Here is a 21281-nt window from a genome sequence, read left to right as displayed (position 1 = left end):
CAGGATGGTAGTCCTCACATATGGATGACATCACAGGATGGAGCCCTGTACATAAAACATTTCTGTCAAGGTTTCTACAAAGCTTTGACTGACACTGGCACACTGAGTGCACTGAGCATGCTCAACCTGCAATTATCCCTGTGAGCCACAGGTGTCTCCCTCAGTCTTCTTTTTTCCGCTCTGCAGTAAGCATAGCAGTTAGGAGCTCTGTGGGAAATTTTAACACTTTTTCCTAATGAAAACACTTCAACTTTTACTTCACAAACACTTTTTCCCTGCACAGGTCTCCCTTCACGTACATTTATTTGACGCTCAGTGAGTACTATGCCCTGTTTTTTTCGGTTGGTTCCTGTCACCTTCCTGGCCTGCCAACCGACTGCAGCCTTCCCTCTCCCTATCGTTTCAGTTAGCCACACATAGCCTGCGAGTGTCCCTCTGTGACACTCTGCCTGGTTATTAGTGCTAGTGGGACAGGGACTTCCACGGTTTCTGTTGCCGCCAGGGCCCCTGTAGATTCAGATACTTCTATTCCTCCGTAGCCTCACGCAGTTGATGCCCCATCGCTACTGTCGGTACCCCCTTCAGGTCATCCTGGATTCTTAGTTGCCATCTGTACCCCCTCCCCCTGCAGTACACTGATGCCATCGGTCCCTGCATCGTTTCTATCAGTGCCATCCATGTTTTTCATCCATGGCACTGATTTATCCTTGGATTTCATTGGTGCTATCATTGTCCGGATGGATGCCACCATCGCCCGGGGCACTTCCATCGATGCCGGGGTCATTTCCATTGATGAAATCCCTTATTTTATTGAACCCAGGACAATTCCATCAATGCCCAGGTCCTTTCCATTGATGGGCATTGATGACAGGTCGATTCCATCGATGACCATCAATGCCAGGGTCATTTCAATTGATGGGCATCAATTTCAGGTCGATTCCATCGATGGCCATCGATGCCAGATTGATTCCATCGATGGGCATTGGTGCCCAAGTCAATTCCATCGATGCCAGGTTGATTCCATCGATGCCCATCGGAGCCAAGTTGATTCCATTGATGGGCATCGGTGCCCAGGTCAATTCCATCATTGGGCATTGATGCCGATGCCAATTCCATGGGTGGCATCAATGCCAAAATGGATTCCATCAATGTCAATGCCAATTCCATCGATAGCATCCATGCCAACATCGAATCCATCAGTGCCCACGTCGGTGCCATTGATGCTCATGTCCATGGCATCAATTCCATGGGCTCCATTGCTGCCTGAGTCAATCCAATCGATACCGTCGACATCCGTGGCCATGCCGTCGAAGCCCATGGCCATGCCACCAATGCCGTTGATGCCCGCCTCCATACATCGATGCTCTTGATGCCCACATCATTTCCATCGGTGTCTTTGACGTTCCTATCGATGCGATCATTGATTCCATCGAGGCTGGTATCATTTTTCCCGATGCCAATGATGTTTTTCAATTATTCAATGCCACATCATTCCCATAGATACCCACGCCGATGCCAACAGTGCTCCATCACTGTCATCATTGATCTGGCCGAGTCATTGCTGTTTTTCATATATATATTTTTGACGATACTCTTGAGGCCGCTTCCACCACCAATGACACCGTCAATACCGACATAGCACTGCCACATAATGCCCTTGCCTGAACACAGTGCTCCATGCTTTAGGTTCTTATTAAATCCCCATATTAGCCTATGAAACTACATAGTGCCAGGAGCAGTGCAGGCATGCTGACAGTCCGTCATCAGTCACCATCCAAGACAGCGAGGGCATCCATCTCGGTGCTGGGGAAAGACCGGGTCAAGCACCGTGGAATGCAGCGTCATGATACATGGACCGTCCGCCACCGACACCAGCCAGCACATCAGTGCTATCCTTCTTGATGCTGGACAATGCTCAGGCCGAGCAACATCACCACTGCCATCGGCACTGTTCCGCACAGTTTTGGCAATCCTTGGTGCTCCAGAAACACCGGAATGAGTTCCAAAGAATTCTTTACTGGCGTCATGAGACATCGAGCCGCTGCGATGAGGGCTGGTTTCACGAGCTCGTTAATCAGCTCCTGTATTCCTGAGGCTTGCCCCACCAACATCGGTGGTGGATTGTGCCCTCCACAAAATACTACTGTGGGTTGTGCCATCCACGCTCAGCCTGTCTCCTCTATACCTGCACCACCATACCAGGCATTAGAGTTGAGACGAGCGTCTACTCCCACGAGGACTCCTGGAGTCCATGAAGCCAGCAATCTTCACCGGCTCGTCCTTCGGCGATCCACATCAGATGGTAAGTACCCACTTCTGCGGCATTCCCATTGAGATGTGTTCTCTAATTCGAGCCACATGGTTTGAAATGTTCTAGGTCATGTACCTTCCAAGAACTGTATTAGTGTCACATATCGCTTTGCCAGCTATGTCAGCCACAATACCAAGAGAATCTCTCTATCATTTCTTTGGGATTGCATCAGGGAATCCTCCCTTCTTCAGCAACAAGGCTCTGTACTGTTTAATGCTCTGGCTTCTGGTTCCTGCTTCAGACCCAAAGTTCCAGGTGCATTCGCTGATCTGATAAACACAAGATCCCGCAAATACTGCCTCAAGTGCATCGACATGTCTCGATGTCTCCTTGTACAGCACACAGTAATGTGGGTAAGACTTTACCACTCTCGCTCCCGTGGGAGGTTACACAATATCCAGATTACATAAGCCCCTCCAGTTGGACACCTCCTGGTCTCCCAACTGGCTGGATATCAGAGTGGCCACCCCACCTTGTACCAAAGTTCCTGGTACACCCCCCCCCCCCAGACACTACAAAGCACAGAGAGGGGGAGGAGGGGTTGGGGAGTTTTAATTACACTATTCTTTCTTTCAACAGAAAGTAGTTACTCTCCGCCCATCCTGGATCTCAGAAATACCAACTTTCTTCAGAAGGCACAGGTATAATGGTATCTCTCATTACGACGCTTCCATATTGCAGTAAGTACATTACCTCTAATCTTTCTATGTGTTTCATGGTGAGTCAGCAATATTACAATCCCAAGCTCTGCCGGTTGCACCAGCTTCAGCAACTGGGGTATTCATTGAATCACTATCTGTGAATGCTGTTTTCTCTGCGGAGTGCAACATCATTCATGCTTTCCTTGCATGGACAGCTGCATAACCACAGTCAGTCCACGCAAGGAGCTCTAACTTCTTCATGACTCACTATATATTTACAACCGGGATTACTGTCACTGCCATAAATCCCTTATACAACACTTCTGGACACCCCAGTCAAAATGACCTTCCTGTCCAGCAACCGCACAGACATTCTAATAAATTCCTACATGTTCCCGCGTGCATATTCCATAACCTCAGCCTTTCCTCATAGATCCAAAACTACTATGGGTTAGAGTCAGTGAAATTCTATTATCAGCGGGTCTAAGCTGTTCAACCACTTTCGTCCCTCATCAATATTGCAGATCTAGAACCAAAACCTCGTCTGATCCTGCTCATGCTCGCATTTACTCAGGGTTGTAAGTTTGACCCAAAATCTTCTCAACTCAATATGCATCTATTCCGCTCCTGGCACAGTTTCACATAAACTTCCTGGACCTTGTAGCCATGGGTTATACCCTTATGCCTTCCAATACTGCCTCTGCAACAAATCTTTGTGCATACAGACAGACAGCATAGGGACAATGTGCTTTCCAACACACAAGCACGCACAACCTTTTAGCTGCTCTGCAAGGAAGCTGCGCAGCTCTACCCTTGGCCCTTGCTCACTCTGTGCATCCTTGGGCCACTTATCTAAGAGTCTTACTGAACGCACTAGCAGACCTTCTCCATGTAGGTTTCCATCCTCTCAAATGGTTTCAGACTACATGTATAGCGGGAAAAATCTTCTAACGCTGAGGTCAACCGAGCTTGCCCTCTGCGTCTGAATCCAACCATACAGTGCACAGATTCTACTCCCTACAAATGTTTCCAATGCGTTCCCATAGACGCCTTTCTTCCATCAAGGACCTCTTAAATCTATCTCTTTTGCTGCCTCTCATAGCCAGCACTCTTCTAATGTTGAACCAGGACGGGGTTCACTGTTCCTCAGACCCACGTCCTTGCTGAAACCAGTATGCTTCCCACACTTCTCAATTTATCACACCAGTAACCAATTTGCCTTCTCATAGGTCAGTCTCAAATCGTAGACTCACTGATGTTCTCAGGTACTGGTAGCGTCACAAAACCTTCCACACATAAATCCTACCATTCAAAATGGCATGATTTACCACATGACGCATACAAAAGGGTATTACCTTTTTTTCTTTTTCTACACCACTCTTTTCTCTTGCTCCCTCGGATTCTGCTCCCCAGACATCCTCCACATAGGTACACCTCTGTTCCAATTGGTGTATCATTTGGGAGTGGGGATACCCATTTAACGGTAAACCCCTTCTGAGTCAGCTTACCATGGATTATCCACTGATTGAGCCACCTCTATTTTCACTAGTCACGGAATGGAACCTATATCTTATCCTTATAAGTCTCATATGTTCTCTGTTCGAGCCTTTCCATTCCTCTCATTTCACAGTTTGACATGGGAAATTCTTTCCCTCATAAATGTCACTTCTGCCAACAGGGTCAGTGAGTTACACACTTTGTTACATACTCATCCGACCCTGCGTTCCTCTGTCACTGAGTGGTTTTTACGCATTCAACTTCCTATCTTTCTTAAGGTAGACGTTGCATCTCACCTTACTCAGGATATACTCTGCCCATTTTTTCCAACACCTCTCTCTCACCAGATCGAGAGGGTTTTTTCCACTTCTTGGACAGAAATAATGCACTTGCATTCTATCTAGATTTCACTACATTCCATAGGAATTCCACCTAACTCTTTCCTTCTGTGGCAAGAGTCAAGCTGTGAGTTCCAGTGGGCAAACAGACCTATTCCTCCTAAATGACAATCTGTATCTCTTTTCTACCAACAAGCAGGCATTTCACTACAACACTGTGTGTAACCACACTCTGTTGCATCCGTCCCAGCCTTAATAGCTTACCCTCGGCCGCTGCTGCTTGTACATATTTATCAGGCTGCAATCTGGAGTTTTCTCCATACATTCGCAGCCCATTATTGCTTATATACAACTAGCCGGCATGCCCCATGTTTGGCCAGTCCATCTACTCTTATTCTTTTCGGTTTAATTACCCAACATCCTTCCACCAACCCGTTAAGGGTTCAGGATGCCCTCCATTCCAAATTCCACCCCCATCATTGCGCCTTTCGCATGTCTTGGGTACATTTGGTGCACTCTCGGGCATCCTCAGCTCGGTACTCACCCATATGTGAGGACTACCATCCTGCTTGTCCTGTGAGATAGCAAATGTTGCTTACCTGTAACATGTGTTCTCACAGGACAGCAGGATGTTAGTCCTCACGAAACCCACCCGCCACCCCGCGGAGTTGGGTCTGTATACATTTTTACTTTTATTTTAGTTTCGCTTGCGCTTTTAGCTATAAGACGAGACTGAGGGAGACACCTGTGCCTCACAGGGATAATTGCAGGCTGAGCATGCCCAGTGCACTCAGTGTGCCAGTGTCAGTCAAAGTTTGTAAAAACTGACCGAAAAGTTTTCCGTTCAGGGCTCCACCCTGTGATGTCACCCATATGTGAGGACTAACATCCTGCTGTCCTGTGAGAACACCTGTTATAGGTAAGCACCATTTGCTAATCATTTTACTGTATTTCCCAGATGTGCAATATGTTTTTATGAATTGTTATATTTTAATTTTAGCTCTTTAGTGATTACTACATAGTTTTATACTAACTTTTAAAATGTAATATGAGTGATGCACTGACTTGTTAACTGTTGTGATGGCATTGTCAAATGACGGTATAGAAAAACTAATAACTAAATAAATAAAATAAATGTAAAAATCCCCACTGAGAGGGGTTACAGATCTAACAAAACTCCTGTGCCCATGTGACATAGTGGGAGTTCAGTTTCACCCTTAGCACAGGGATGAGGGAATAAGAACATAAGAAATGCCATGTTGGGTCAGATCAAATCCATTGAGTTCAGTAGCATATGTTTGTGTTAAAGAGTAAGACAAACACAGCTGGCAGTGCAACTGTTATCAGTCATGAAATCAGTTACGATTCCATGGAATGGTGCTACAAATATGCAGAGTTATGGACAGCCAGGGCAAGAGCAATAGTTAGGAAGTACCATAGAAGAAGGGTATTGGGCATGGAAATGAACCTTGTAGATGTTGAGAACGGTGGTTTTTGTGTGCCCATTAGAGATGTGAATCGTGTGATCGATCGTCTTGATCGATTTCGGCTGGGAGGAGGAGGGAATCGGATTGTCGCAGTTTGGGTTTTTTAAATATCGTGTAAATCGTGTAAATCGTGTAAATCGAAAACCGGCACACTAAAACATCCCTAAAACCCACCCCGACCCTTTAAAATAAATCCCCCACCCTCCCGAACCCCCCCAAAATGCCTTAAATTACCTGGGGTCCAGTGGGGGGGGAGGGGAAGGGGGAGGGCGGGAAAACCGGCACACTAAAACAACCCTAAAACCCACCCCGACCCTTTAAAATAAATCCCCCACCCTCCCGAACCCCCCCCCAAAATGCCTTAAATTACCTGGGGTCCAGAGGAAGGGTCCCGGTGTGATCTTTTACTCTCGGACCTCCGTTGCGTTGTAGAAATGGCGCCAGCGCTACGTTTGACCTGTCATATGACAGGGCAAAGGTAGCGCCGGCACCATTTTGTTTTTTTGTCCCCCGATGGCAGGAGCATAGGAGATCGCTCCCGGACCCCCGCTGGACCCCCAGGGACTTTTGGCCAGCTTGGGGGGGCCTCCTGACCCCCACAAGACTTGCCAAAAGTCCAGCGGGGGTCCGGGAACGACTTCCTGCACGCGAATCATTTTCCGTACTTAGGGGAAGAGGAAGAAACCTTGTAGACAGCTGGAGCGGGAGATGACTTTCCCATTAAAATGTGATATATGGCTGATCCTACCAGTAGCATATGGTTCTATTAAACAGAATCAGTTATGGTTCTAACTGTAACCTAATAATTGTTGTAATTCAATAGCTAACGCACGCTGACAAGTGCTGACCCAAGACATAGTGCTGGGAATCTCAAACAGTACAGAGTTATCAAAAGCCCCAGGCATACCTCAAAGGCAGAGGTAAGAGGAAGAGAGGCAACAAAAGCCTGAGGAGTGCTGCAGCTGGTGTGCAAAGCAATGGATTGCCAGAGCAAGAGCAAGAGTTGCCACGTGCAATAAGGAAGGAACCTCATAGATATCTAGAGCAGCGGGGATAGCACCTAAGTACCAAGACTGGCTTTGAAGGGCAGCAGCATCAGCGGCGCTGATGATTATTGAAAAGTTGAAATGGTGGAAGCAGAGCAATACACTGAGAAAAGAAGCTATAAAAACCCCTAACGTGTATGTTGTGGTCTAAAGTGGAGGAAGAATGGTATTAGAAGCCTGAGGAGGGGTGCAGAGGGCATGAAATGCAATGGATGGCCAGGGCCAGGGCAGGGGCAAGAGTCACCCTCTAAACTGTACTTGTGGACGTGCATACACAGCTAAAAATAGTGAGTACAAGAAATCCAGATATTATTTGCATTATACTAGCTGGTAGTACGCGCATTTGAACAGAGGAAGAATTTTATGAAAAGCTAGAGGGGTAGTGCAGCAAGAATGCAAAGTAATGGATGGCCAGGGCAACACCATAAGTGTTAAGAACCTTAGGGGAAAGAGATTTGGAAATAATCTCAAAGACATTGGAGGAAGCACCACAAGGTCTCAAGATCAGCTTGGAGTGATGGCGGTGTTAGAGTGGTGATTATTAAAAACCGAAACAGAGAAATGATAAGACATTCTGCATACTGCTCCATTGAAAAGAACATTGAAAGACTAATATGCATGGACTGGGAGAGGCGCTTTGGAGAGTTAATATCTGGTGATCTGGAAGAAACAAAATAATGTGGCAAGACTGGAAGATTGGGCATCCAAATAGCAAATGAAATTTAATGTGGACAAGTGCAAGGTGTTGCATATAGGGAAAAATAACCCTTGCTGTAGTTACACAATACTAGGTTCCATATTAGGAACTACCACCCAGGAAAAAGATCTAGGCATCATAGTGGATAATACTTTAAAATCGTCGGCTCAGTGTGCTGCAGCAGTCAAAAAAGCAAACAGAATGTTAGGAATTATTAGGAAGGGAATGGTTAATAGAACGGAAAATGTCATAATGCCTCTAAATCACTCCATGATGAGACCACACCTTGAATACTGTGTACAATTCTGGTTGCCACATCTCAAAAAAGATATAGTTGCGATGGAGAAGGTATAGAGAAGGACAACCAAAATGATAAAGGGGATGGAACAGCTCCTCTATGAGGAAAGGCTGAAGAGGTTAGGGCTGTTCAGCTTGGAGAAGAGAGAGCTGAGGGGGGATATGATAGAGATCTTTAAGATCATGAGAGGTCTTGAATGAGTAGATGTGACTCAGTTATTTACACTTTTGAATAATAGTAGGACTAGGGGGCATTCCATGAAGTTAGCAAGTAGCACATTTAAGACTAATTGGAGAAAATTCTTTTTCACTCAATGCACAATAAAGCTCTGGAATTTGTTGCCAGAGGATGTGGTTAGTGCAGTAAGTATAGCTGGGTTCAAAAAAGGTTTGGATAAGTTCTTGGAGAAGTCCATTAACGGGTATTAATCAAGTTTACTTAGGGAATAGCCACTGCTATTAATTGCATCAGTAGCATGGGATCTTCTTAGTGTTTGGGTTCTTGTGGCCTGGTTTTGTCTCTGTTGGAAACAGGATGCTGGGCTTGATGGACCCTTGGTATTACCCAGCATGGCAATTTCTTATGTTCTTATGGTCTTAAGGTAGTGGCAAAAGCCAGGGGGATTCTGGGCTGCATAGTAGAGAGGGGAAAAACCAGCAGGAAAAAGGAGGTGGTGATGCCCATATACAGGTCTTTAGTTAGGCCTCACCTAGAGTGCTGTGTTCAGTTCTCAAAAAGGGTAAAGGCAGGATGGAAGCAGTCTAGAGAAAAGCTACCAAAATGTTGTGGAATCTGCAACAAAAGCCACATCAGAAGAGAGTAAAGGATCTGAAAACGTATTCCCTGAAGGAAAAGAGGTTCAGGAGGATGTGATACACACACCCTCAAATAACCAAGAGGTATTAATGATATACAAACATCCAAACTTTTTGCACTGGAAACGCAACTGTAGAATTAGGGATCGTAATATGAAACTAGGGGATGACTCAGGACCAACATCAGGAAATATTGCTTCACAGAGAGGATGATGGATATATGGCATGACTTTCTGGAAGAGGTGACGAAGACGAGAACAGTGATGGAATTCCAAAGGGCATGGGATAAACATTGTAGATCTCTATAGGCTAGAGGATGGACATGAAGAAATGGGGAAACCTACGTTAACTTTAGGTGTAGCATTTCTGATTGACGGCAACCTGCACAGAGCAGCAATTATTATCCTTAACAGAAGGCATGGGGTTAATGTGCACTGAGCAGCAGTTACTACTCCAGAGAAATGTTAGGTGCTTTACATGGAGTTAACCTGCACACTGCAGCAGTTACTATAAAAAGCAACTTGCTGGGTAGACTGGATGGACCATTTGGTGTTTCTCTGCCTTCGTTTTCTATGTTTTCACACCAAATTACCTTAGTACAGATGTTTTAGTAAGCATTGCAATAAGTGCCAATAAATAGCGCTAAAGCTGCGAGGGTGAGTCATTTTCATGTAACATTTGGAAATTACTTCTGCAGACAGAAAACTGTAGCATTCTTAGGACTGCTAAGTTTATTTGAGCTCATTTCTGATCCTGAGTCTTTTTAATGCTGTTTTCACAGATACATAATATGTGAGCAAATACATAGGATTGCAATTAATCTTCAAAACTGATGTGTATCTCCAACATGACATTCTGCATGCAAGTGAGGAGGGCAGTGAATTGCAAACAGCACAAAGACCTAGACAGGCCTTGACAACATGACATAAAACGCTTAAAAGAGATGGATTGGGAGGAGAGACTTGTATTTTTTGTCTTTTTCAACATTTTTTCTTGAGGCAAAACATCCCAGTATAACCAACAGCCAAACAAACTGGGTGGGAGAACAAGGTGGGGATTGTAGAAGGGTTAGAATGAAACAAAGCACTGTACAACAGATATAGGTGGAGGAGAAACATTTTTTATTTTATTTTTCATATTGTTTTTCCTAGGAAAAAAAAATCACCACAGTATAACCAACAAACTAACAGCAGCAAACAACACAGAGGCACCAAAACACCCATGCTCATACATAATAGACAATGCAGACAGAGCAGTTATGGACGGGATCTTGTGATGGTAAAATAGGTATGGCAGATAGACAGAGAGGTTACAGTCAGGCCCCTCAGAAGTACATCTGGGGCATAGCAGGCAGGCAGACAGGTAACTGTCAGGCCCCTGTAGTGGTGTAAGGGGCATGGCAGGCAGACAGAGAGGTGATAGTCAGGTCCATGTGGTGATATAACTGGGACATAGCAGACAGTCAGAGAGAATGCAAGTTTGAATTTGGCAGGCAAATTAGTTGTGGTAAAAGTATTTCTGCAGACTTGATTATGTTCATGTGCTTGCCTTTTATAAAATAGTAAAATATGCACAAAAATGCTAATCACACTAAAATACCCACTTTGTTTATGCGTAATTTTGCTCACAAAAGTGAGTATATGCATGAAACCCCTTTTAACAATCAGGTGTGCACATTTATGTACCTTTTTTGCGTGGAAATCCTTTAAAAATTACCTCCGAGATCTCTAAGACTCATTTATTCTGCATAATTTACTTTCTGTTACAAAGTCATAGATGCCATTTGATCTCTGGCTATACTTTTACTTCACTGCAACTAAAAATATTCATGCTTATCACATGGTTTCTTATATTCTGCTCTGTCTTTGCCTTTTCCATCTCCTCCACTGCCACAGACATGTGATCCATGCATCCATCACATTTTTCACATAGAACTATTTTCTGATGTTATTTCTCAGTCAATCCCCTTAAAGTCCCATTGACTTGGTCTAGAGCTTTCTTTCCACTGAAATAAGGATAAAATATGATCCTTCAGTTCAAAAAGTGTACATTCTCTATTTGTGGATGTTACCACTTTGTTAAATGCAACAGAAGGAATTGGTATAATATCACCACACAACACCGTGAAGTTTTCACATCTTAAGAAGAGTTTACAGTTTTCTCTAAAACTGCAGTGCAGATAAAAGCAGAAACTAATGTCTGAGCATGTTATCTCAAAACTCACTTAGAACCCTCTAAAGCAGTGTTTCCCAACCCTCTCCTGGAGGCACACCTAGCCGGTCAGGTTTTCAGGATTGCCGCAATAAATATGCATGAGATTGATTTGCATACCCTGGGTCTCCAATGTATGCAAATCTCTCTCATGCATATTCATTATGGATATTCTGAAAACCTGACTGGTTAGGTGTGCCTCCAGGAGAGGGTTGGGAAACACTGCTCTAAAGGACACTTTCCATGTGGCCACTGTCCTGCCTGCACTCTATTATGCACTTTATCTACCTTTGCCCATCCACAAAGTGGTAAATGTTACACACTACAGCACACATCTACTTGTGACACTATTGGGGTAATTTATGTCATCATTTGTCCCTGTGATCTTCTATATGCTGGCAAGACATCTTGCAGGCTCAAAACCAGGATTTCTGAGCACTGTTCTTGCATTTGGAATAACAGGCCTGCGCGTATGTCCCGGGGCTTGAAAAAGGGGGCAGGGTGGAGCAGGGGCATGGCTGGAGCCTCCAGACACAGCACCCATTTGCCGCCGTGCCCGGGATCGCGGGCCGGCCGTCAGCCGGTGCACGCAACCAACGCCTGCCCAGAGGCAGGCGCAACTTCTAAGTTAAAGGTAAGGGGGGGTTAGGTAGGGCTGGGGGGACAGGTTAGGTAAGGGAAGGGAGGGGAAGGTAGGGGGGGGGGCCAGAAGGAAAGTTCCCTCCGAGGCTAGTTCGATTTCGGAGCGGCCTCGAATGGACGGAGGAAGGCTGCGCAACTCAGCGCGTGCAAGTTGCACAATTGTTCACCCCCTTGCGCGCGCCATCCCTGGATTTTATAACATGCGCGCAGCTGTGCGCGCTTGTTATAAAATCAGGCGTAGATTTGTGCGCGCCAGGTTGTTTGTACAGATCTATGCCCACACGTAACTCTTAATATCCGGCCCTTACTGTGAGCCTACGGTCAGTCTTCTCATTGGTATTCCATTTAACTCATCTCTTCTTACTGTTTACTTTTGTTTATTTTACACTGTTAATTTCCTTTGTGGGGTAGTCACTTTCTCAGCAGTTCCTTTTTAGGACACCCTCAAGTCATCATTATCATTAATATTTGGTCTATCTACATGTTTCAGGTATAGCTGTTTTAATAATAAACTCAATGGTTTTCTATTCCTCTTTCAGATTTGGAATGCTGTTATCTTGTTTCTCATTTAAAGTATTGTATTTATGTATTAAAGTATTTAATATATGAATTAAAATGTTTCTCTTTTTAGGAAAATGTTACTTTGCATTTAAATCTGTTATTGATATCTCTTTACAATATTCTAAATGGTTCCTTTTGAATGAGGTATATATGTCTTTCATATACCTCTCGCTTTATGCCTTTTGTTATGTCGGCCGGCCACAGTACCCATGGCCGGCCTTCCTCACCTTCTGCCGTTCCCGAGGGCGGGCTCCTCGCAGCAGCCTTGTCGGTGGTTGGCTCCTTCGCAGTGCAGCAGAGACGCCATTGCTGCTTCCTTGACCGCCTGGCTTCCCAGGCATGCGCCTTTCTGGAACATTTAAAGGGCCCGTGGCGCGCTAAGACTGCCGGCTCTACCTGTAGTGACGTCATGCAGCCCAGTATTTAAGGCGGGGTTCGGCTCTCACTAATTGCCTTCTCAATTGGCCTCCTAGCCTCGTTTGCCTTGGGCTCCTGTTTCCGGATTTCCTGCCTTACCTGTGACTCTCTCCAGCCCTGGACCTCCGCTACGCCTGACTACTCTTCAGCTTCTCTCCAGCCCCAGATCTCCACTACACCTGACCACGCCTGCCTTCCCCGTGCGCTGACCATTGCCTTGCCTGACGACACCTGCCGTCCCCGTGCGCTGACTGTTGCCTTGTCTGACCACACCTGCCTTATCCTTGTGCTGACCATTGCCTTGATTGACTACGCCTGCCATCTCCATGCCCTAACTCTTGCTTTGAACAACTACGCTACAGACTTAGCTGTGTCCAGAGCTCTACATTGCTTGCCATAACTTCCATTTGCTACCGGCTGCTGTCTCTGGGCTGAATCACTTCTCATCTCTAGTTAACCTCGAGGCCCACCTAAGTCCTGCTGGCCCCGGCACCCAAAGGCTCAACCTGAGGGGAACGAGGGCTGGTATAGGCGAAGCTCCAGAGGCCTCTGCCCTCTAGTCATTCCGCTTGCCGATTGTGGGGACCCGTAGGTCCCTACCAAAGGGTTGTGCCAACCCCCACCTCGGTCCAAGGGTCCACCTCCAACGTAACACCTTTTTTGTGGATTTGTGATTTACTGTTATTTCATTTGATTTTGATTATAGACTATACTTGATACGTATTCAGTCAGTATTTGTCCCTCCCAAAAAAAGAAAAAAAAGGAGGGGGGGGATCGAATTCTGTAACATCCACTCATTGAGCAATTACTTAACCTGCATAAGTTTGGCGTTTATTGTCTAAATAGATCTATACTTGTAAAGGACATTCTCTGATTAAAAGGATTTTTACAACTTGATTAATGATGAGATGTATCCATTTTCTTGAAATTTTCTAAAATTTATTGTTTATATGCAACCATGTTAAGAGTTATCACAGCACACAATTATATTTTTTGGATCTCAAAATTCACTACAAAAAAAAACTTCTGGAAGCAAATTTGATAAAAGTGATGGAAAAAAATATTGAAAAAAAAGAAAGGAATCCTCATTCTTGATTAATGAATGCAGTCTATGATGTTCCATGTTATATCTCTGTTTCCACACACACAAGAAGGGAGTGTGCTCAAGATAAAAGCAAGGAAGCCCTCCCTTTGTGTATATTACACTGCATATGCTGTCACCTGATATACCTCCAGGAATTTGAAGTTCAAAGCATTTCATCAGAGTATCAAGCATTTGCTATACAGTTTTGATCATTTAAATATGTGCTCCTGAAATTCATTCTGCAGTGCCTCAAAAATATATCTTTGTTTTAAAGAAGGAAGGAAGAAGCAGAAACCGTAGTGCCACATTTCCTCCTAGTTTTCAGACCAAAGAATTAAACATGTGACACATTTTTAATGTTTTGACTATTTGTTTTTCCTGTGGCTCCAAATAATTATGCAACTATTTAGTGGAAAGAAAAAGAAATCAGACCACTGAATTTATATGCTCAGAACTGAAAATTCACTATGGAGTCAATTCACTCCAGCTCAGGTCCTAAAACACATTTCTGGAAAACATGTATTTGCTGTCAAAGGTGAATAAATTCCTTCGAACTGAAAAACTATCAATCTCTCAAATTAGGCTACCAAATCCTCACCGTATAATTATACACTAAATAACCAACATTGATGAGGAATTTCAAAATCTTTATAATTATAACAATTTTTCTTTTTGTTATAAGAGAATTAGTATCAGATTTTAATGTGTTCTCATGTATACAGTCATTTGGCTCTTGCCTGCAAAGGGCTAAAACCAGTTTCGTGTGTATGGCACTTGATTTTATCTCATGTACTATTTCCCAATATTATTATGTTTGCTTTTTTTTAAAAGAACCTTTAAAAGTGTACGTGATTCAACTTATCTCAACTTCTTGCCGTGACTTCACTGACACCCCAGTGTTCTTCTTGCCGTCTTCTTCCCAGAACTTAACCGACACCTCAGTGTTCCAAAACTTAATCAAAGACCGTTTCTTTTCTTCTTTTTTCTGTTTTCCTTTAATGCTGCCCTCCGCGTTGCTGACAATAAATGACTCCCAACATTGCAATGTTTTGGCGGGTATTATGGCCTGCTTCAGGGGATTCAACCTATCAGAAAAGAACACATTAGCTTTCTTCTTACTAAATCTCATTTAAAATACTAATATTAACTTTCAAATCTGACCTGCTAGTTTTTTTCGGCCACCCCCAGCTCAACCCTGCAGCACACCTTCAACAAATGGTGCTTCTCGCTCAAACTTCATACAATGGAAGTGTCTCTATTTAAACAGCCCACTTACACTGACTCAGCACTAATCAGCTTCTCTATTACATATACACCGACCAATTATAATTAGGGATGTGCGTTCATTTGAAATGAATGTGCAAAATGCTGAACATTAAAATGGTGATGTCCACTGGGGTGAATGCATCGTAGTTAATTAACTCCAGTGCGACCCCAGTAGATGCTGTCATTGTGGTTTGGGAAGAAGAAAGAAGAGGACGCGTGAAGAGGAGCTTCCAGACCTGGGTTCTGAGGCCTGTACCTGACCCTGGGCCAAGGCCCAGGCTTCGGGACCCATCCTCTAGGTTGGGTCGCAGTGTCAGGCCTAGGGCTGGGCCAAGACCCCGATGCTGGGACCTGGCCTTCGGGTTGGGTTGCAGCATCGGGACCCAGCCTCTGTGTCAGGACACAGCTTCGGGCCTGATTCTGGGCCAAGGTCCCAGCTCCAGCTTGGGACCCAGCCTCCAAGTCGGGACTGGGTCTGGGACAAGGCCCCAGTGTCGAGACCCTGCCTCCTGGTCAGGTTGCGGATTCGGACCTGGGTCTGGGCAGAGGCCCTGGCATGGGACCCGGCCTCCGGGTCAGGACTGGGTCTGAACCAAGGCGCTGGTGTCAAGGCCTGGGTCCAGGACTGAGGCCCTGGAATCGGGACCCAGACTTCAGGTCGGGACACGGCATCGGTACTAGGTCCAGGCCAAGGCCTCAGCATTGGGAACCCCCTCTGGGTTGGGTCGCAGCATCGGGCCTGGGTCCAGCTGAGGTTCTGGTGTTGGGAGCCTGCCTCTGGACTGGATAAGTGGGGACGAACCTGCCCCCACATTTTTCTGGGAGGGTGGAAGGGAAGGCTCGATTTCATTTTTTGGCCTTTTTAAATTTTTTTTTTTTTTTTAAATGCTTGATTCATTTTTTTCACTTGAAAAAAACCTCCCGAAACTAAACTGAAAAACAAAAACATTTTTTTTTCTCTGCACATCCCTAGTCTCTTATTAGATGATCTCAGTGTTCTTTGAGGGACAAATAAATCTAAAGCTATACCTGTCCATTTTACACTTTCATTGTTAATAATCTTATGGATTAGAGTTAAGTCCTTATATTTTACATAAAACTGAATTGGTAGCCAATGAAGAGTGATCAGTGTCCTTCACCTATTATAATTTCTTTGAGATTCTTTTCTGTGACCTTGCTGCAATCAGAGAATTTCATTTTCTTTTCAGGGAAGATCTGTCTCTGTTAAACAAGGGCCGGATATTAAGAGTTGCGCGTGGGCGTAGATTTGTGCGCGCAACCCGGTGCGCACAAATCTACGCCTGATTTTATAACATGTGTGCACAGCCATGCGCATGTTATAAAATCCAGGGTCGGCACGTGCAAGGGGATGCACAATTGTGCAACTTCCCTACTCCGAGCCGCGCAGCCTTCCTCTGTTTCCTCCCCCCTCCCCCCCGCCACCTTCCTCTCCCTAACCCGGCCCCCAGCCCTTCCTAAATCCCCCCTTACCTTTAACTTAGAAGTTGCGCCTGCCTCCGGCCACTGTGCCTGGAGCCTCCAGCCCCATCCCGCCCACGCCCCGCCTCCTTTTTCAAGCCCCGGGCATACGCGCTTCCCGGGGCTTGCGCGCATCGCGGAGCCTATGCAAAATAGGCTTGACGCGCGCAAGAGCGGATTCTCGGGGCTACTTGTGTAACCCTTTGAAAATCTGCCCCCATAAATTCCCCATGTCAATAACAGAGCATTATTCTGTCTGACTTTTTTTTTAACTTGTTAGACAAGTTTCCTCTGTTCATGTTTGCCTTTCCAGTAAATGCCTGGGGACCTTAATTCAATTTTTATTTTGGTTTAAATATCAAGAATTTTTAAATTTAGTCATCAGTGCAATGGACAGCTTTAAAGAAAATAGGGGAATATAAAATGTTTGTAATCTAGGGAACATATTTGAAGCATTTTTTAATTTTGAAAGTAAATTTAGTTGCAAATTTGAATCTGGTCTAGTCAGTTTTAAGTGATCTGGACCAGGTTTTCCCAAAGTAAACTAGTGCCATTTACCTCAGCTCAGGTACCATTCTGAAGCCATCACCTTAGAAACATAAAAATAGTTTAGGTAAAAACTAGTAAATAGGCTAGCATAATTTCACTAATTTTTGTCAAAGCACAGCTTCTCACAAAATATTAAAAACATTTTTGAAATGTTTTATGCTACCAAAAATTTTCAAATATGTTAAACATCTGCAGTAGAGTATAGGATAAGCTAATCAAAGGTTATTTTATGGATCTTTCATTTAATGTAAAGAACTATTTTGCCCAGGAGCATCACCAGGAACATCACCAGAGTAGGGATTTTATCTGGAATTCCTTGAAAGCAGTGCTGGATTTTAGACTGAGAGGAATTGCTGTACCCATACTCCTCTCAGAGGTTAAGGAGAAGAAACAAAAGCACTTAATAACTGACTGGAATAGTAACCAAACACATCAGTGAAACTAGGAATGTGTATGCGCAGTTTTTTTTTTTTAATATATATAAATAGAAGAAACAAACAAGCTAAGAATAGTTGAGATAAGCAGCTGATATGTGGGCTATTTTGTCAGCTTTCATAGTTTAGAGAGACAATTTGATTGAACACCAAATGTGAAGAGAAGAAAAGGGTGAATGTGAAACTGAAAGGTTCATAAATACAGAAACCGAAAAGTTCACAAACACAGAAGCAACATAAGAGGCAGCTCAGAAGTGAAGTCCTCCCACCGGCACCATCTTGTGCTCCTACCATGTGACAGGGGCCGACCAATAGCACCGGTAGCCCCTGTGACATAGTGAGGGCAAAGGCTATCAGCAACATTTTGAATACCAGCAGCCGACAGCCCGAGTGCAGGAGATCGCTCCAGGATCCCCGCTGGACCACCAGGGACTTTTGGTAAGTCTTGGGGGGGTCAGGAGGGTGGGGGGTTGTAGTTAATTAAATTTAAAGGGTTGGGATGGGTTTTTTTTGGGGGGGGAATGAATACATATGTAACTAATGAATGGATCAGGGTTCCCTGAGAACGGATGCAACGGATTTGGGTCCCCACGTATACGAATACCAAATGGGATGAATCCGTCCCTGCTGAACATCCCTAGCCTGCAGCCACAATTTTGTTGCACTACCATGCTTCCTTGCATTTACTCCTGCAACCTTCCCTTGCTGCAAACAAGCCTCATTCACAGTCCCCAGGACAGGCCTTCTCAACCCCAGGCCTCATCTACAACAGGATTCTCCTGTATATCAGACCTTGATCTGGACTCCTACCCCATGGGAGCACTACCACTACCACTTCAGAGTCTAGACAGTCTTCCAGGGACTCCTCAAACTACCCTAGGACATAGCTAAGTTTAAAAATGTTATTATTTTTACATATATATATATTTTTGTAAACTCCCTATTTACACAATGGAGGTCTGCCTGCCAAAATACAGATTTCCCCTGGCCCTACCTGCTCAAAGTGCCAAAGATGTGAGTGTGGCCCAGACATAAACAGTTAAGTAGAGCCTACAGAGGGAAACATGTGAAAACTGTGCAATGGATAACTTTTCTGGATAGAGTCCTGTTGAATGCGTTATCGGGTTCACCTACAAAATAACTTTGAAATCTAATGGCTAGATCCGAATATTGTCAGTTAGTTTGCAAAGCTATCCAAGTATGTATATCAAGAAAACTTTAACTAAACCAGCAATGTTAAAAGAATATCATCATTTAAGCAGTGAGATTACAGTAAGAAGAAAAAATCTTGACCTCTTGAGTGGGCCTTGCAGCCTGGTCTCCACCTCCTCTCAAGTGAAAAGTTTTCTGGTCTTGCTGGCCCATCCAGATCCATCACCATAACATTCAAAATAAGTAATTAAAGTTGAGGGCCTTTAGGACTGAAAAGCCTTCCACGTCTCTCCCTACCCACCCACACACACAAATTCCACAAAGCTATTAATCTGAGGACTGCATCAATATGCCCTCTACCCCCACCTTTACCAAATAGACCCTAACCTTCCCACCCCACCCCTCAAACCATGACCAAGAGCTCAAAGCTTGCATCAGGCTCCCAGTGCATCCAGCATTGCTCCGACAGCAACACTGGTTATGTAAACTACTCTTGCCGTTAGAATCTGGCGTTGACATTTAAAAAATAAACAAGATAGTGTAGATGATAGAAAAAAATACACTACTCTAAAACATAAGTGCAAACATACTTCCCAAAATAATCCAGGAAGCCAAATATTTCCAGTATCTTTGATCAAAACAATAAATTGTAATATTTATTCAAAAAACATATTCCAAAAACCCCTACATCTCAGAAATACTTGCATAATTATACCACAAGCTGCAGTATATCAAAAGAAATGAATAAAGAAATACAAAATAAAAGAACTGTCATAAAACATCAATATCACAAGTGTTTGGGTGGCAAAGTTATCTGAGTATAATTACCTGGATAACTTTAGCTGAGTATTCAGCAGAACAAATCTCCTGCTGAATATACTCAGCTACTACTACTATAACTCAGAGGCCATATGTCAAATTTATATTTTCGATGGAACACTGTCATTATGTAATGAGCTGTAATTCCAGGGTTTCCCTCATAGTGGAGAGGGGGGAGCTTTCTTTCAAGGCCCTTCACTTTGCTATTGGTTTCTTCCATATTAACGTCTTTGCACACAGCATAGATGATAACAGCACAAATAAGCATTATAGTCATAATGAATGAAACAACTGAGAGTCTTTGATGGTTTCCAACATAAATCATTACTGAGAAGGTGCAAAGTGATAATTTAAAGTTCTTTACAACTGTTTAATTCACTTTTATATGTTACAAGAGCTTATAAGTAAGTTTATGACTTCTTACAGTCATTTTCAAGTTCAGATGTTAGATACAATTGATTTAGTTCTTTAAAATCAATGCTTTCTACCCTCCTTTGGATACAGGGCAAGTTAATAACTTCCCTTACAATGCGGGTGAAATATTAAAGATGGAATTCATTTTAGCCAGTCATTTATCTCTTACCTCTACCATGATGTCTCTTCTCATTCCTTCATCTCCTCACAGTACCTGAAAGGCACAAGTCTTTCTCCTCCTCTCTTTTTCCAGTTTCAGTTTCTCCTCTTCTCCAAATCTGCAATAGATGTATACATGGCCCTGGATGGGTCCAACTCCTCTCCTCCCCCTCTCCATTTTCTTCTTCCTCTCAGCACAATGGCTGAAAGTCATCCTTCTCATTGGATCTTGATGATCACAGATTCCTCTTGCATGAAGGGAACCTCTCCCATTTGATGACAGAGCAAACAAATTAGCTAAACTGAGTCCAAAGTTATTGGGTACGCTAAACTTAATTCAATTTAAGAATATAGAATGGACTGGGAAGGTGGAAAGAAACCTCTATCCAAATGAAAGGATCTCCATGGAGGCATCAATTCAATTAATAGAAAAATCAGAGAAAAGTCAAGACCTGCTGTCTCTGTAAAACAAAGCAAAACAAAACAAAAAAAAACCCAAAAGAGAATCCACAAGGTAATATAGTTGTCAAGCTATATAAGGCAGAGGAACATATCCATTGTTAGCTTCCACATACTATTATGTCTCTCCCCCCACTATTGATACATTCTTCTAACTATATCCTAGTATGGGACTAACAGGAGGATTCCTACATTGCTACTGCTTGCTTATTACTTCAATAGTGCTACTAAACGCACATAAAACTGTACAAGAACACATGAGACAGTCCCTTTTGAGCTTACAATCTAATCAAGACAAACATATAGGGCAAAAGAGACTTTGGGAATTTGATTTATTAAATAATGGTGAAAATGATAGGGATGCAAGTGGGATAATCAGGATTTAAAATTTAAAATTAGCATTAAAAAGGTAAGTTTTTAGACTGGATTTAAATAAGACCAGAGAGGAGTATGACACACCAACTCAGGAAGTCTATTCTAAGTTCATGTACCACAGCAGGCAGAG

The 21281-nt window shown here is 43.8% G+C and overlaps 1 long non-coding RNA gene across 1 annotated transcript in view; it reads left to right on the top strand.

The window, feature by feature from the left end:
• The window catches only part of LOC115088839, a 100260-nt gene extending 87070 nt beyond the window's left edge, over positions 1–13190 (top strand). The window contains exon 3 of the long non-coding RNA XR_003855925.1: positions 13018–13190. This is a non-coding gene — a long non-coding RNA (uncharacterized LOC115088839). The remainder of the gene's footprint in view (positions 1–13017) is intronic.
• Positions 13191–21281: the final 8091 nt, after the last annotated feature.

Source organism: Rhinatrema bivittatum, chromosome 3, assembly GCF_901001135.1.
Source record: "Rhinatrema bivittatum chromosome 3, aRhiBiv1.1, whole genome shotgun sequence".
NCBI classification, from domain to species: Eukaryota; Metazoa; Chordata; class Amphibia; order Gymnophiona; family Rhinatrematidae; genus Rhinatrema; species Rhinatrema bivittatum.
This window is presented reverse-complemented; position numbering and strand designations above follow the sequence as displayed.